We start from the raw sequence: 14,651 nt of genomic DNA, 5'->3' as shown, positions 1-14,651 counted from the left end.
ATAAAGCTTCTTTTAAAAATATAACCATACTATCATTATCATACCTAAATAATAATTCCTTAATAGCATTGTATGTCTAACCAGTGTTTAAATTTCCCTGTCTCAAACTTTTTCAGTTTATTTATTCAAATTGGAAAACAAATTGGTTCATAAATTGTAATTGGTTAGAATGCCCCTTAAGTTCCTCTTTTTAATCACAAGGTTCCCATTCCATCCCTTTTTGTTTTCTTTAAATTTTACTTGTAGGAGAAACTAGGTTATTTGTGCTATAGTTTCCCACAGTCTAGAGTTCTAGAGCTTTTGTTTTTTGTTTGTTTGTTCGTTTTTGTTTTTGGTAGAGGCGTTGAGACCTGCTTGATTTATTCCAATTATTTAATACACAATGACACAACTGTGATCCCAAAGTATGCAAAGTTAAAGCCTTCAACAGCGGCTGAGGAGAAGGCAGGAATGGTACACCTGGGGATGGTGGTGAGTCAGGAATGACAGGCAGGTGGCCATGACCAGGGCAGCCTCCTCCTCAGGGCCAGGGACAGGGGAGCTGCCTGAGGAGCAGGACCCAAGGGTAGCCCAGGGCCAGGGAAGGGGGCAGAGACCACTCCTTGGTCTAGGTCAGGAGCTAAGAAGTGCCACATGGCTGAGGGGGCAGTGGCCCGGGAAGGGCCAGAGGCAGGGCCAGGAGAGCACCATTTCCTGGGGGGCTGGGGGCAGGGAGGTGCTCTACAGGAGAAGCCAGGAGGGGCTGCCTGCCCCTGGGGTGGGGGCCGGGCTGAAGCAGGATCCAGCAAGAAAGACCTGAGGCAGGCACCTGAGACCCCGGCTGGCTGGGCTCAGGGGGCTCCCAGGGCAGCCTGGCCCAGGGAAAAGTCCTGACTGCAGGAGATGCTGAGCGAGGGGCTGCAGACCCCTCAGGACCTCCCCTCCTCTCTCACTGGACAGGAGCTGGGGAACCTGTAGTGCAAATCTGTGGACGACTCAGTTATGGAGGGAGGCAGTGCCCGAAGGTGGACACTGGGGTGCACCCCCTCCACCACCTCGACCTCCACCGCTGTCCTTAGTACAGCCGCTTCTCCTAAGAATGCAGGCCGTGGACGCCACCCTTGATCTGGGCCAATATGGTCCACTTCTCAAACTTGAGCTCTCCTGAGTACATCATGGACCAAAGGGCAGACAGGCTGTGGGCCCTGCTATCCTGGCAGCCTTGCTGGATGTCCGCTATGAGGTAGGACACGAAGTTCTGAATGGACCCTTTGTCCTGGATGGAGTTTGAGACATCCTGCGCAATCTTCACCTTATCCCCCTCGCTGAAGTATCATTTCTGGCTGCTGCTGCTCTTCCCCATGGCATCCAGCGAGCCCATGCCACTGAGCCGCACCCCATCTGAGAAGAAGTACTCACCGGGGGCCTCCATGGTGGCAGCCAACAGGGAGCCCGTCATCACTGTGGAGGCTCCAAGGGCCAGGGCCTTGACCATGTGCTCCAAGATCTGGATGCCACCATTGAATATGATGGGCACACCAAAGTGCTGGGCATAATCGGCCACCTTGTACACAGCAGTGCCCTGGGGCCGACCACAGGCCATCACTTCCTGGGTGATGCAGATGGAGCCGCAGCCTATGCCCATAAGCAGCCCGTCCACACCAGCGTCAGGTTCTTGGCCTGGGCTGCTGTCACCATGTTCCCCCCAGTCACCTGGAGGTGGGGGTACTTTTGTTTGATGTAATGCACCATGGTGATCTGATGTGCCGAGTTCCCTGGGACAAGTCCAAGACTATACGTTGACACCCGCCTGGAAGAGCAGGTCCAGGCAGTATTTGTCATCCTCACGGGTGCCCACAGCTGCCCTGCACAGCAGCTGCTTGTGGGAATCCTTGGAGGCCAGAGGGTAGTCTCGGTTCTTCTTCAGGTCGGAGTGGGTGATGATGGCCACCAGTTAATCGCGATCATTGACGATAAGCAGCTTCCCTTTCTCGCTACACTTAGGATCTCTTTTGCCTCTTTCAACGTCACACCTGCTGGAGCCACCACCAGCTCAATCCTTGGCGTCATCACCTCACTGAGGAGGGTGGTGTTGTCCTTCTCAGCAAGAAAGTCAGTGTCTCGGGAGGTGACGATGCCCACCAGCTTGGTGCCCGTCTAGTGATGGGGATGCCAGAGAAGCCATGCCGCATCTTGGCCTCCAGCACATCACCCACAGTGTGCGAGGGGCTCAGCACCACGGGGTCCGTGATGAAGCCCTGTTCAAACTTCTTGATCTTCTGTACCTCCTTGGCCTGGAACTCTGCGGTACAGTTGTAGTGAATGAAACCAATACGTCCCATCAGAGCCATCGCGATGGCCATGTCAGCCTCTGTCACAGTGTCCATAGGGGAGGAGATCAGCGGCGTCTTCAGCGTGACCTTCCGGGTCAGGGCTGAGGTCAGGTCCACCTCATCAGCTATGAAGTCTATGAATCCTGGAAGAATCAGCAAGTCGTTGTGGGTGAGGCCGTCAGCGCCGGCGAAGAGCTGGGGCACAGTGAGCCCATCCTTGGGCACGTAGCCGGTGCTGCCGCTGATCAGGTAGTCCGCCATGCTGCTGCCAGACCCCGAGACCCGACAAAAACACCCACGCGGCCGCCCGCTGCTGCTGCTGCTGCTGCTGCTGCTGCACCGCGGCCACGCTGCTGCCGCAGGCTGGGCAGGCCAGGGGCGGGGGCAGTCTAGAGTTTTAAGATTATATTTCTGTGTTATCATTTACCCCATCCACTCCCTCCCCTTAAAGTAATAACTTCTTTTAAAGCTTTTTTTGTTTGTTTGTTTGTTTTGAGACAGAGTCTCGCGGTCACCCAGTCTGGAGTGCAATGGTACAATCTCAGCTCACTGCAACTTCCACCTCCCGCGTTCAAGCGATTCTCCTTACCTCAGCCTGCCAAGTAGCTAGGATTACAGGCGCCCGCCACCACGCCTGGCTAATTTTTGTATTTTTAGTGGAGATGGGGTTTCACCATGTTGGCCAGGCTGGTCTCAAACTCCTGACCTCAGGTGATCCATCCGCCTCAGCCTCCCAAAGTGCTGGGATTACAGGTGTGGGTCACCACGCCCGGCCTAAAGTTTTTATATTTTATCTTTTCTTTAAAAAATAAGTTACACGGCCGGGTACGGTAGCTCACGTCTGTAATCACAGCACTTTGGGAGGCCGAGGCAGGCGGGTCACGCTATCAGGAAATCGAGACCATCCTGGCCAACATGGTGAAACCCCGTCTCTACTAAAAATACAAAAAATTAGCCAGGAGTGGTGGTGCGTGCCTGTAGTCCCAGCTACTCGGGAGGCTGAGGCAGGGGAATCGCTTGAACCCAGAAGGCGGAGATTGCAATGAGCCGAGATCGCACCACTGCACTCCAGCCTGGTGACAGAGCCAGATTCAGTCTCAAAAAAAAAAAAAAAAAAAAGTTAAACAATGGCATATCATACCATACATAATTTTCTGTGCCTGCTTTTTTTCATTCAACTTTATACCTTGGTGATTACTCTACGGCAGTTTACAGAGGTGTTCCTCATTCCTTTTCTATAGCTGCATATTACTTCATCATGTAGGTGTTACATAACATATTCAACGAGTCCCCTGCTGATATACATTTGAATTGTTTAAAGTTTGTTGCCATTTTAGGTAGTGTTGCAGTGAATAGCCAATATGTCTCTTTGTGTTTTTGCCAGAGTATCTTTGGGATAGAATCCTAGAAGGAAGACTGCTGGGACAAAATATAATTGCATCATAATTTTGCTACAAATTGCAGAAGTGCTTCTTTTAAATGCAATGTATTTCTGGAAGTTTTATCATAAAAGAAATCCTGAAACAGATCCTATTTCAATTATCTACTGCTATATAACAAATCACCCCCAAAAGTATGGCTTAAAACAAATCACCCCCAAAAGTATTATTTGTCATGATTGTTCAACTAAGGTGGGACTCCTCAAGAATGGCTTGTCTGTGCTTCATGGGGTGGCTGCTTCGTGACTCCTGAGGAAGCTGGGATAGTTTGGCTAGAGCTAGAGAATACAAGATGGCTTTATTCACATGTTTTGCACCTCACTTGCAGTGGCTGGAATAGTTGGGTGCTAGCTAGGCTTCTCTCTCTCCATGTGGTCTTACATCATCCAGAAGGCCAAGCTTCTTAAACATGGTGCCCAAATCTCAAGACAGCAAAACTGGAAGTTGGAAGGCCTCTTAAGGTCCAGGCCCCAAAGTTAGATTAACATCACTTCTACTGAATTCTATTAGCCAAAGCTAGTCACATGGCCATCTATATTCAAGTGGGGAGGAAACAGACTCCATCTCTTGTTGGGAAGAGCAATGTACATATACAAAGATGAACGAAATTGTTGATGGTCATCTTTGCAGACAATCTACCACAGATCCCAACTACATATATGCATTCTACAGGCCATAAATATATGTCCTATTCTTACCTACTTGAGCATCAGCAGAACCTGTGGGAAGATTCCATGAAGGTGATATGAAGTGAAACACTTCTGCATATGGTGGTGTTAAAAGGGGACCAAAAGTGGAGGTTATGTCTACCAAGGAAAAGGGTAAAAGTCTTGCTTTTAGGCAGGGCACTTAATCATCTATCTAGACAACTATAAACAGCTTTTATATTCCTTCATTCTATTTGCGTTTATTCAAGAATACTGTTTCAGACTGAAAGAGTACAGTGATGAACGTAACAGACAAAATCCTAGCTCTTGTGGTATTTACATTCCAAATGGGGAAATACAGAACATGATAAGGGATAGAAAGACATGTAAGAATATCCTGTCCTTGAGGAAATTATAATGTTGTTGAAAGCGGGGGTGATAGGCAATCATTGCCTAGTTAGAGATAACAAGAAGACAAATACAAACTTTGTATAAATAGAGATAAACAAACACATATTAGAGCATCTGCTCTGCATAAGTAGCTACACCACCAGGAGGAAAGTCTGCAAAGGTCCAGAAAGTAACGAGGAAGAAGAGTTAGGAGAAGGAGGGATCACTGTGGCCTGGGAGAGTCAGGGAAGACTTAGGATGAGAGAGAGGCATAGTGGAACCAGAATCTTTCTTTGTGTATCTGATGACCTACTGGCAAGTCCCAGGGGCTGCTGTGTGATTAGAGCTTCTCACCAGGATAGCTTCCTTCTAAGATGGCCTCCCACTACTTGCTGAGAGAGGAAGACAAAGTGGGTTTTTAAAACTGGCTGATTTACCTGGTAAATAATGTACTTCTAGTCTATAGAATACTGTATTTTTCAAAGGCAAAAATATTCAAGGCTTAGTCCTTGCTGCTCATATCAACATGCTCTCCCTTGATGAGCTCACTCAGTCTTGTAGCTTTACATAGCATCTAAATGCCAATGACTCACAGGAGGATAATATCTTCAGTTCTGACATCTTGCCATACTCATATATCAACCATTTTATCTACATATCCATTTGGAGATCTAACAGGCACTGTAAGCGTCACATGGACAAAACCAACTGCTTGATTTTCCCTAGAGAAACTCTGCTCCTCTCCCAGTTTCCCTGTTAGTGGCACTACTACCACCAAATTACTCAGACCAAAGCAATGGCGTCTTTCTTGTTTTTTCTCTCACTCCGTATCCAATCAATCAGCTGTCGAACAACAGTTGAAGAACAACAGCTGAACGATCCTGTTTGTTCTATCTTTTGAATGTATCTCTCAAACTCCTAGCCTCAAGTTATCCTCCCACCTGGGCCTCCCAAAGCACCACCACACACAGCCTACTAGAATATATCTCAAACTCAATTACTGCTCAATACTTCTTCCCCTGCACCAGCCCATCATCAACACTCATCTCCTAACTGATCTCTTGCTTCTTCTCATGCTATTCTCACTCTATTCCCTACAAAACTGTCTGGGTAAACTTTTAAAGATAAAAATAAGGTCATTTAAAATCCCTGACTAAAATTCTTTAGAGAAAAAAGGAAATAAAATTAGAGGAAGAAAACATGACCAGAAAAGAAAGAAAGGAAAAAAAAACCTATAGTGGCTTATCACAGTAATTAAATTAAAATTCAAACTTCTACCCTTACAACTTTCCAGCCACACTGACCTTCCTTATGTTTCTTAAACATGCTGAATTTGTTGCTTCCTTGGGACTTTTACATTGCTCTTCCCCAGATCTTTGGCTGAAAACTCCTTATTTTCTACTTCTCAGCTCTCAGGGCAGCTTACAGATACCTTTTCTGACTGTCCTACCTAAAGAAGTCCACAACCAAAACTCACTAACCAAGGCACAGTGGATACATTGATAAATATAACAGACAAGGTCCTAACTCTTGTGGTACTTATTTTCTAAATGGGGGGAATGCAAAACATGGTAAGAGACATCTTGTTACTCTGTTTTATATTCTTCATAATGTTGATCATGCTCTGAAAAAATATCTTATTTATTCATTTTCTTGTTTATGTCTATCTTTGCCATTCAGTATATATTAACAAAAGGAGAGAAGACGCATACCTTAGCTCTCTTGCTCTCCACAAAGCCACTAGTCCTTACAGTAGTACCCAGCATACAGTTGGATCTCAAAGCATCACTGAATATGCTTGTACATATTCAAAAATGTAGGAGTAACATCACAGCTATAAAGGAAAAATTCATTATAGTGGAAAAACTGTTAATGAACCCCTTTACCCAAATAATATCCTTCCCAACCTTGACATCTAATCCAACCCCAAAATTTTCTGATATCAAGGGTTAGTGGACCCATTCCTTATATTGGCTACCAGGGAAATGTATGTCAACCTAATTACATCAGAGCAACACACATTTCCTGGAGGGCAACACACTTCTTTGCTTCCTGTAAAAATGTATTCAAAGTTGTGTTAAACAACATTGTTACAGTTACAGATTCTTGTCGTATTTTCTTTGTTTCTTTGACATAAGCAATCATGACCTAGCTAGAACCAAACAGAGATAACGGAAAGACAAACAAAAATTTAGGAAAGTGGACAAAAACAAACACAGATTAGGCCATCTGCTCTGCATTATATGATCTAACACAAACAACAATGAACCTGACTTTACATTCTGATGCTGGACAAATTATGTAGTCCTTTGTGGTTCATGTTCTTCTGTCTGTAAAATCTGGACAGTCATGCTTATTTATTCTCCCCAATTTCCGTGTGAAATAGCTATTATTTTATTTCATAGAATTATGAAATGTTATGCCCTGCAGAAGCTTGAGAATCATCTCATCTGTATCCAAATGTGGAAACTGAGGCCTAATGAGGTTAATTGATTTACCCAGGCTCACAGCTAATTACTGACAAAGCTGGAACTTATAATAGAAATCGGATTTTCTGACCCTTAGGCAAGTGGTATTTCTGCCTCACCATACTGCAATGTTTGCCTTACTGTTTCGTTTTTGATGGAGGAGTATATTATCTTCCAATTAGCATGTAATCCTTGAGGATGTGGTAAGTTGTTCTTCCCACAGTAATTAGTTGGCCATATGTAAATAAATATTTATTAAATAAAGGAATAGTTTGCCATCAGTCCATGGCACCTGCCACCCCTCTATGTTGTAATCATCTACTGACCTTTCAGTCATTTCCTCTCATTCATTCAAAATTTTAGCATATAGGTCCCTGTCTCTCCAATGTGACTTGTTATTCTTGGTGACTTCAACAAGCACTAAATGATACATCTGATACTCTGGTCATTCAGTTTCTTGACTCCTCACCTCTAATGATCTTTTTCTCCACCCCACCTTAGCTACCCACTCCCATGCTCATGTACTATTACTCTAAAACCTTGATTTTAGGCATTCCATTATTTGACTACCTCCTTCTATCTTCCTAGTTCACTTATTCTAATACACTCTAACTCTTCTTTAATCCTATCAGGAACTCTGATCCTTTGGCCTCATCAATTTTTCATGGGGCTTCCTTTCCTCACTGTCCTTTTTATCCAGCCTAGATTCCATGGTCCATGACTGTATTCATACTAATTAAGGGTTTGTCAGTGTACAACCCCTAAGGCCCTTACCACTTCTTTCTCCATCATACTGTCCTAAAAAAAAACTCCAATCTTGGTTAAAGCCAACTCTCTGCGTGATCTTTTCCTGCACTTAAGCATGAAATGAACCTGGATAAAACAATCGCAATTGTGTTGACTGGTTAAATTTATGATCACACACTATAGGAGTGTCTTCAGCAGTACCCAATAATTCTACATTTCCTTGGCCAACCCTCTCCTTCTCTTCTAGGCAGCTTTCTCTCTCTTTAAACCATATACTCTTGATGCCCACTCCTAAATTTTACCTGATACCTTCATCTATTGATTTGCTAGGGAAAAAAATAAAAGTAAGCAAAAAAGAGGTACTAGAATCTTTTCCAATAATCTATCTTCCCCACCCCTCACCCTCTACCATTTAAAATGGATGAGGTGTCCAAGCTCTTACTAAAGGCTAAACTCTGTTGAGAGACAATTCTCTAAGAGTCTCTTAAATTTCCTTGTTCCAGACTATGTAATCAAGGATTGAATGTTTCATAGCCTTGGAAGATAGAGATAGTGTCTCCCTCTGGAACAAACAGCAAGAATGTTTACTGCTCAAAATAATAAAAACAATGTCTCTGGAGCAAAGGGCACACACCTTTATTGCCCAATATAAAAGATTGAGGTTCCCTAAGTTCAGAGTTCCTCACTTGTAATGCAACTCAATGCATATGCAGGTGTCATCTTGCCCTCTTCACATTGATCTGGGGAATTGGGGTGTAGGGAACTGGTGGTGTGAGAAATCAAAGCCTTTGTCTTTGACCCAGGAGTTTCCTGTTTGCTGAGCCTCCATGAAATAGTGGCAGGCTAACTTGTTAGCTTACAAATACAGTAAAATCTCAGACCCTTCAGAGTTCCTGACGTACTTTACTTCTGAACTACATCTCATTCCCTCCTGCCTTCTCAAGGACTTTGTGCCTGCAGGTATCTACTCTCTCTTGCATCACCAACTTTTCCCCCTTTTACCTTTCAATTACTCCTCAGTCTATACATACAATATCTCCCATCTTAAAAGACAAAAACAACTTCCCTTAGGCTTTTCATCTCTCTCCCTACTACTCCAAATCACTGCTGTCCTTAATTTTAACAAAACCCCTTGGAAGAGTTGTCTGTATTCATTTTTTCCACTTCTTCACTTCTTATAATGAGTTCTGTTCCAAGTCATTCCAATTAGATTTTTATTTATGCTATTTTCCCAAAATCCTTCCTAAGATTGTCAACAAACTCCACATGGCCTAATCCAATGGTCAATTCTCATTTTCTTTTATAGGAATTAGCAGCACTCAACCAGTTGACCACTCTGTCTCTATTGAAATACATTCTCTCTTGGTTTCTGGTTTCTCTTATCCCAGTCTCCTTTTCTGGCTCTTCCTACTCTATTGAGAAGATCACGTGGAGTTTTTTTGGTGCTTTATTCCTCCTTCATTCTTGATTTTGGTAATTAGTAATGTTTCTCTTGTTTCCTTGGTCAGTCTAGTTAAGGGTTTGTCAATTTTGTTGATCTTTTGAAATAAAAAACTTTTAGGGATTTAAATTTTTTATCTATTGCTTTTCTACTCTAATATTTATTATTTTATTCCTTCTGCTTGTCTTGGGCTTAGCTTGCTCTTTGTTTTCTAGTTTCTTAAGGTGGAAGCTTACATTTTTTATTTGTCTTTTATTATTTTCTGATATAGGAATTGAAGTTATATTTATTTGTAAGTACTATTTTAGATATATCCCATAGATTTTGATGTTGTGTTTTTGTTTTCATTCAGTAAAACTTAATTTCCCTTGTGATTTCTTCAACTCATGGGTTATTTAGAAGTGTGTTGTTTAATTTCCAAATATTTGATGTTTTCTCCGGTTTCTTTCCCTTATAGATCTCTAAATTCCATTGTGGTCAGAGCACATGCTTTGTACAATTACAATCTTTTTAAAAATTTTACTGAGACTTGTTTTGGGCTCTATTACATAGTCTATCCTGGAGAATGTTACATGTGCACTTGAAAAGAATGAGTACTCTGAAGTCATTCAGTGGAGTGTTTTATAAATATCAGTTAATGATAGTGTTGTTAAAGTCTTCGTTTTATCAATTATTGAAAGTGGGGTAACGAAATCTTTTAAAAATAATTCTTATTGTGTATATTTAAAGCATATGATTTTGTGAAGTACATATAGATAGTAAAATGGTTCCTATAGTGAAGTAAATTAACATATCCATCATCTCACATCGTGTGTGGCACTCACATTTTGTGTGGCAAGAGCAGCTACAGTCTACTCACTTAGCAAACATCTCCAAAGCAATACACAATTATCAACTATAGTCCTCATTTTGTACATTAGATCTCTAGACTTATTCATCCTACATTGTATCATTTGAACTACATCTTCCATTTTCTCTACTTCCCACCTTCCTCCTAATAACCACTGTTTAGTCTGTATCTCTGTATACTTGAATTTTTTTAAAGATTCTGTATATTAATGAGATCATACAATATTTTTCTTTCTGTGTCTGGTTTATTTCCCTTAGCATAATATCTTCCTATCTTCCAGGTTCATCCATACTGTGGCAAACAGCAGGATCCCTCCTTTATTTTATTTATTTATTTTTTTAAGACAGTCTCACTGTGTCGCCCAGGCTGGAGTACAGTGGCACGACCTTGACTCACTACAACCTCTGCCTCTCAGGTTCAAGCGATTCTCCTGCCTCGGCCTCCCAAGTAGTTGGGTCTACAGATGCCTGGCACCACGCCCGGCTAATTTTTTTTTGTATTTTTAGTAGAGACAGGAGTTTCATTATGTTGGTTGGGCTGGTCTTGAACTCCTGACCTTGTGATCTGCCCAGCTCAGCCGCCCAAAGTGCTGAGATTACAGGCATGAGCCACCACACCCGGCCAGGATTCCTCCTTTTTTAAGGCTGAATAATATTCCACTGTGTAAGTATATGTAACACATTTTCTTTATTCATTCATCCATTGACAGACACTTAGGTTGTTTCCAAATCTTGGCTGTTGTGAATAATGCCACAAAGAACATGGGAATGCAGATATCTTTGTGGGATTTCATTTGAGTATACACCCAGAAAGGGGATTTCTGGGTCATATGGTACTTCTATTTCTGTTTATGAACTTCTATACTGTTTTCCATAATGGCTGCACCAATCTACATTCCCACCAAAAGTGTACAAGGATTCCCTTTTCTCCACACTCTTGCCAATACTTATCTCTTGTCTTTTTGATAACAGCTGTTCTAATTGACGTGAGGTGGTAACTCGTAGTAGCTTTGATTTGATTTCCCTGATTAGTGGTATTGAACATCTTTTCATATACCTGTTAGCCATGTTTGTATTCTTGGGAGAAACAGGTCCTTTGCCCATTTTTATATCAGCTTATATGTTTTCTTGCTATTGAATTGTGTAAGTTCTTTATAAAGTTTAGATATTAGCCCCTCGGCAGAGCTATGGTTTGTAAATTTTTTTTCCTTCTGTAGGTTGCCTTTTCATTTTGTTACTGGTTTCCTTTGCTGTACAGAAGCATTTTAGTTTGATATAGCTCCATGTATTTATTTTTGCTTTTGTACCCCAAGCTTTTGGTGTGATGTCCAAAAAATTATTGCCAAGGCCATGTCAAGAAGCTTTTTCCTTATGTTTTCTTCTAGGATTTTTATGGTTTCAGGTCTTATGTTCAGATCATTTACCCATTTTAAGCTGATTTTTGTGCATGGTATAAGGGTCCAATTTCGTTTTTTCACATGTGAAAATCCAGTTTCCCCAGCACCATTTATTGAAGAGACCATCCCTTCCCCATTATGTCCTCTTGGTGACCTTGTTGAAAATTAGTTAATCATGTATGTTTGGATTTGTTTCTGGACTATTCTGTTCCACTGGTCTATGTATCTATCTTTATGCCAGTACTATACTATTTTCATTACTATAGCTTTGTAATATAATTTTAAATCAGGAAGTGTGATGCCTCCAGCTTTTTCTCTTTTTCTTTTAGGATTTTTTTCTATTTTAGGGTTGTTTTCTATTTCTATAAACAAATATATTTGTTTTATATATATTTCTATAAAACAAATTTTAGGATTGTTTTCTATTTCTATGAAGAATGCCATCAGGATTTTGATAGAGATTGCATTAAATATGTATATTGCTTTGAATAGTATGAACATTTTAACAATATTCATTCTTCTGATTCACATGCATAAGATATCTTTCCTTTTATTTGTGTCTTCTTCAGTTTCTTTCAAGCTGTTTTATAGTTTTCGGTGTATAAGTCTTTCACCTCTTTGGTTAAATTTATTCCTAAGTACTTTTTAATGATATTATAAATGAGATTTTTAAAATGAAATCTCTACTACTGTTGAATTTGCTTCATCCATTTATTTTGGAGGTCAGTTCTTATATAACATTTATTATTCTAGATGTATTGACCCCTTATCAAAATGTCTCCAGTAATATTTCTTAAGTTTAGTTTACTATTTTGATATTAATGTAGCCACTCCAGATCTCTTATGGTTACTGTTTGCATAATGTATCTTTTCCATCTTTCACTTTCAACCTACTTGTGTCCTTGAATCTCAGGTGTATATCTTGTTTTATTCAGTCTGATAATATCTGCCTTTTAGTGGAGATGTCTAGTTCATTCATAACCAATGTACTTATTGATAAAGTTAGAATTTCTTTTACCATTCTGAGTTATTTTCATTGTGTCATGTCTTTTTTTATTCCAATGTAGCAATATAATTATTAAAATTTAAGTTTATATAAAATGCCAACATATTTGGAGACTAATGATTTCTCACTAAAGAAAACATGCAAAATACAGATAAATGAAGAAATGACTCATGCTTCTGTCATTCAAACATAATTTCATTTAATACTATGGTATACTGTCTTCTGGTCTTTAGTTTTTTTCTATTCATAGATGTTTGCTTATTTCTGTTTATTTTTTACAGAGTTTATATTATACTATGTATACAACTGTTGCATATTTTTCTTATGTAGTCTATTATTTATATTTTTCATCTACTTCAACCACAGAAAGGATGTCAGCAGCAGAGAGATACTTGTAGTAGTTAAGCAGAGATCCTCTTGAAAAAGCTTTTGAATAAATGAAATGGTTCTGAATGGCCCTATTTTTAAAATAACTGTACTTGGATGTCAGAGGGTTGGGCTGAAATAAAAGGTATCTGAGAAGCATTTGCTGCATCAGGAATCTCGGTGTTAATACACTTGATGTTAGCCTCTATTTATGAAACAAAACGAAGAAAGGTCATGTTTGGTAAAATTCACCTCTAAAATGGCTGGACTTCGTGTCTTGGGGGAGTGGTGTGAACTATTGATTATATATGTGTGTGTGCATATATTCTCACATAATATCAAGCTTATTGATTTTATGGCATTCAACCATTTTGTCTGTTTCTCTCGCGGCTCACTGCAACCTCCACCTCCTGGGTTCAAGTGATCCTTCTTCCTCAGCCTCCAGCTGGGATTACAGGCATGTGCCACTACACCCAGCTAATTTTTATACTTTTAGTAGAGATGGGGTTTTGCCATGTCAGTTAGGCTGGTCTTGAACTCCTGACTTCAAGTGATCTGCTAGCCTTGGCTTCCCAAAGTGCTAGGATTACAGGCATAAGCCACCGCGCCTGGTCTGTTTTTAATGGGGCATTTGCCAATTACTCTATGTAGTTTCAGCAAATTTTGCTTAATGTGGTTAAATGCACACAAGTTCATGACTACATGGTGGCTGTTTATCTTTTTGGTGGACAGTTCCTTTTATGATGACTACACATTACTTGTTAATTCCTATCAATCCTTCTTTCCTTAAATTCTTATGCCTGATATGTTATTAGATGAATAATATTTTGATTAATATTTTCTTGGTATACAGTTCTTTTTAAATCCTTTCCCTAAACTTTTGCAATATGTTTTAACCATATATCTTGCAAATAGCTGGTTTTTAAAAAAACTCAGTCTGAATGTGTTTGTTGTTTTTTAATAGACAGATCAAATCCATTTATATTTATTGTGATTAACAATATCCTTGGACTTCTTTGTACAATCTCATTTGAGTTTCCTATTTATCATACCGTTAATTTGCCTCTCTTTATCTCTTTTGCCTACTATTTCATTAACTAAGTTTTCTCTAGGCCATTTTTTTTTTCTCTATAGGTTTGGAAGTTCCACATACTAGTTCTCTTATTTTGGTGAATACCTTTAAATGTTTAACATGTGTATCAGTAATGGATTGTGTTATAGTCACGGTTGCCATAATCTTTTAAATAACCTTTCTATATGTGGGATACTTTTCTGATTATAGGTCCTACCTACCCAGGATAGAATTGCGAACTCAAATTTCCTGCCTCTCTTGCAGTTAGAATGCAGGCCTGTGACATTGGCTCTACTTACTAGATGTACCCATGGAAATGTAAGGAATGTGAGGATACAAGCTCTGCAGACAGCTACTACTCTTCTGGCTACAAGATCAAGTTCCAGACACAGAATTGACACTGATCCTGGGAGCAGGAGCAAATGAAGAAAAGTCGAGCTCCTGATATTTGGAGCTTGATGGGAACAGCATGCCAGTTAGTTCTGCCATGGTTTTGGGCATTTTTCTAGAAGTTTAG

The 14,651-nt window shown here is 40.6% G+C and overlaps 1 pseudogene; it reads right to left on the bottom strand.

The window, feature by feature from the left end:
• Nucleotides 1-960: 960 nt before the first annotated feature.
• Nucleotides 961-2,817, bottom strand: LOC134809429 (inosine-5'-monophosphate dehydrogenase 1-like; annotated as a pseudogene).
• Nucleotides 2,818-14,651: the final 11,834 nt, after the last annotated feature.

Source organism: Pan troglodytes, chromosome 2 (genome assembly GCF_028858775.2).
Source record: "Pan troglodytes isolate AG18354 chromosome 2, NHGRI_mPanTro3-v2.0_pri, whole genome shotgun sequence".
NCBI lineage: Eukaryota > Metazoa > Chordata > Mammalia > Primates > Hominidae > Pan > Pan troglodytes.
Note: the sequence above shows the minus strand (reverse complement) of the source record. Positions and strands in the feature narration are given on the sequence as shown.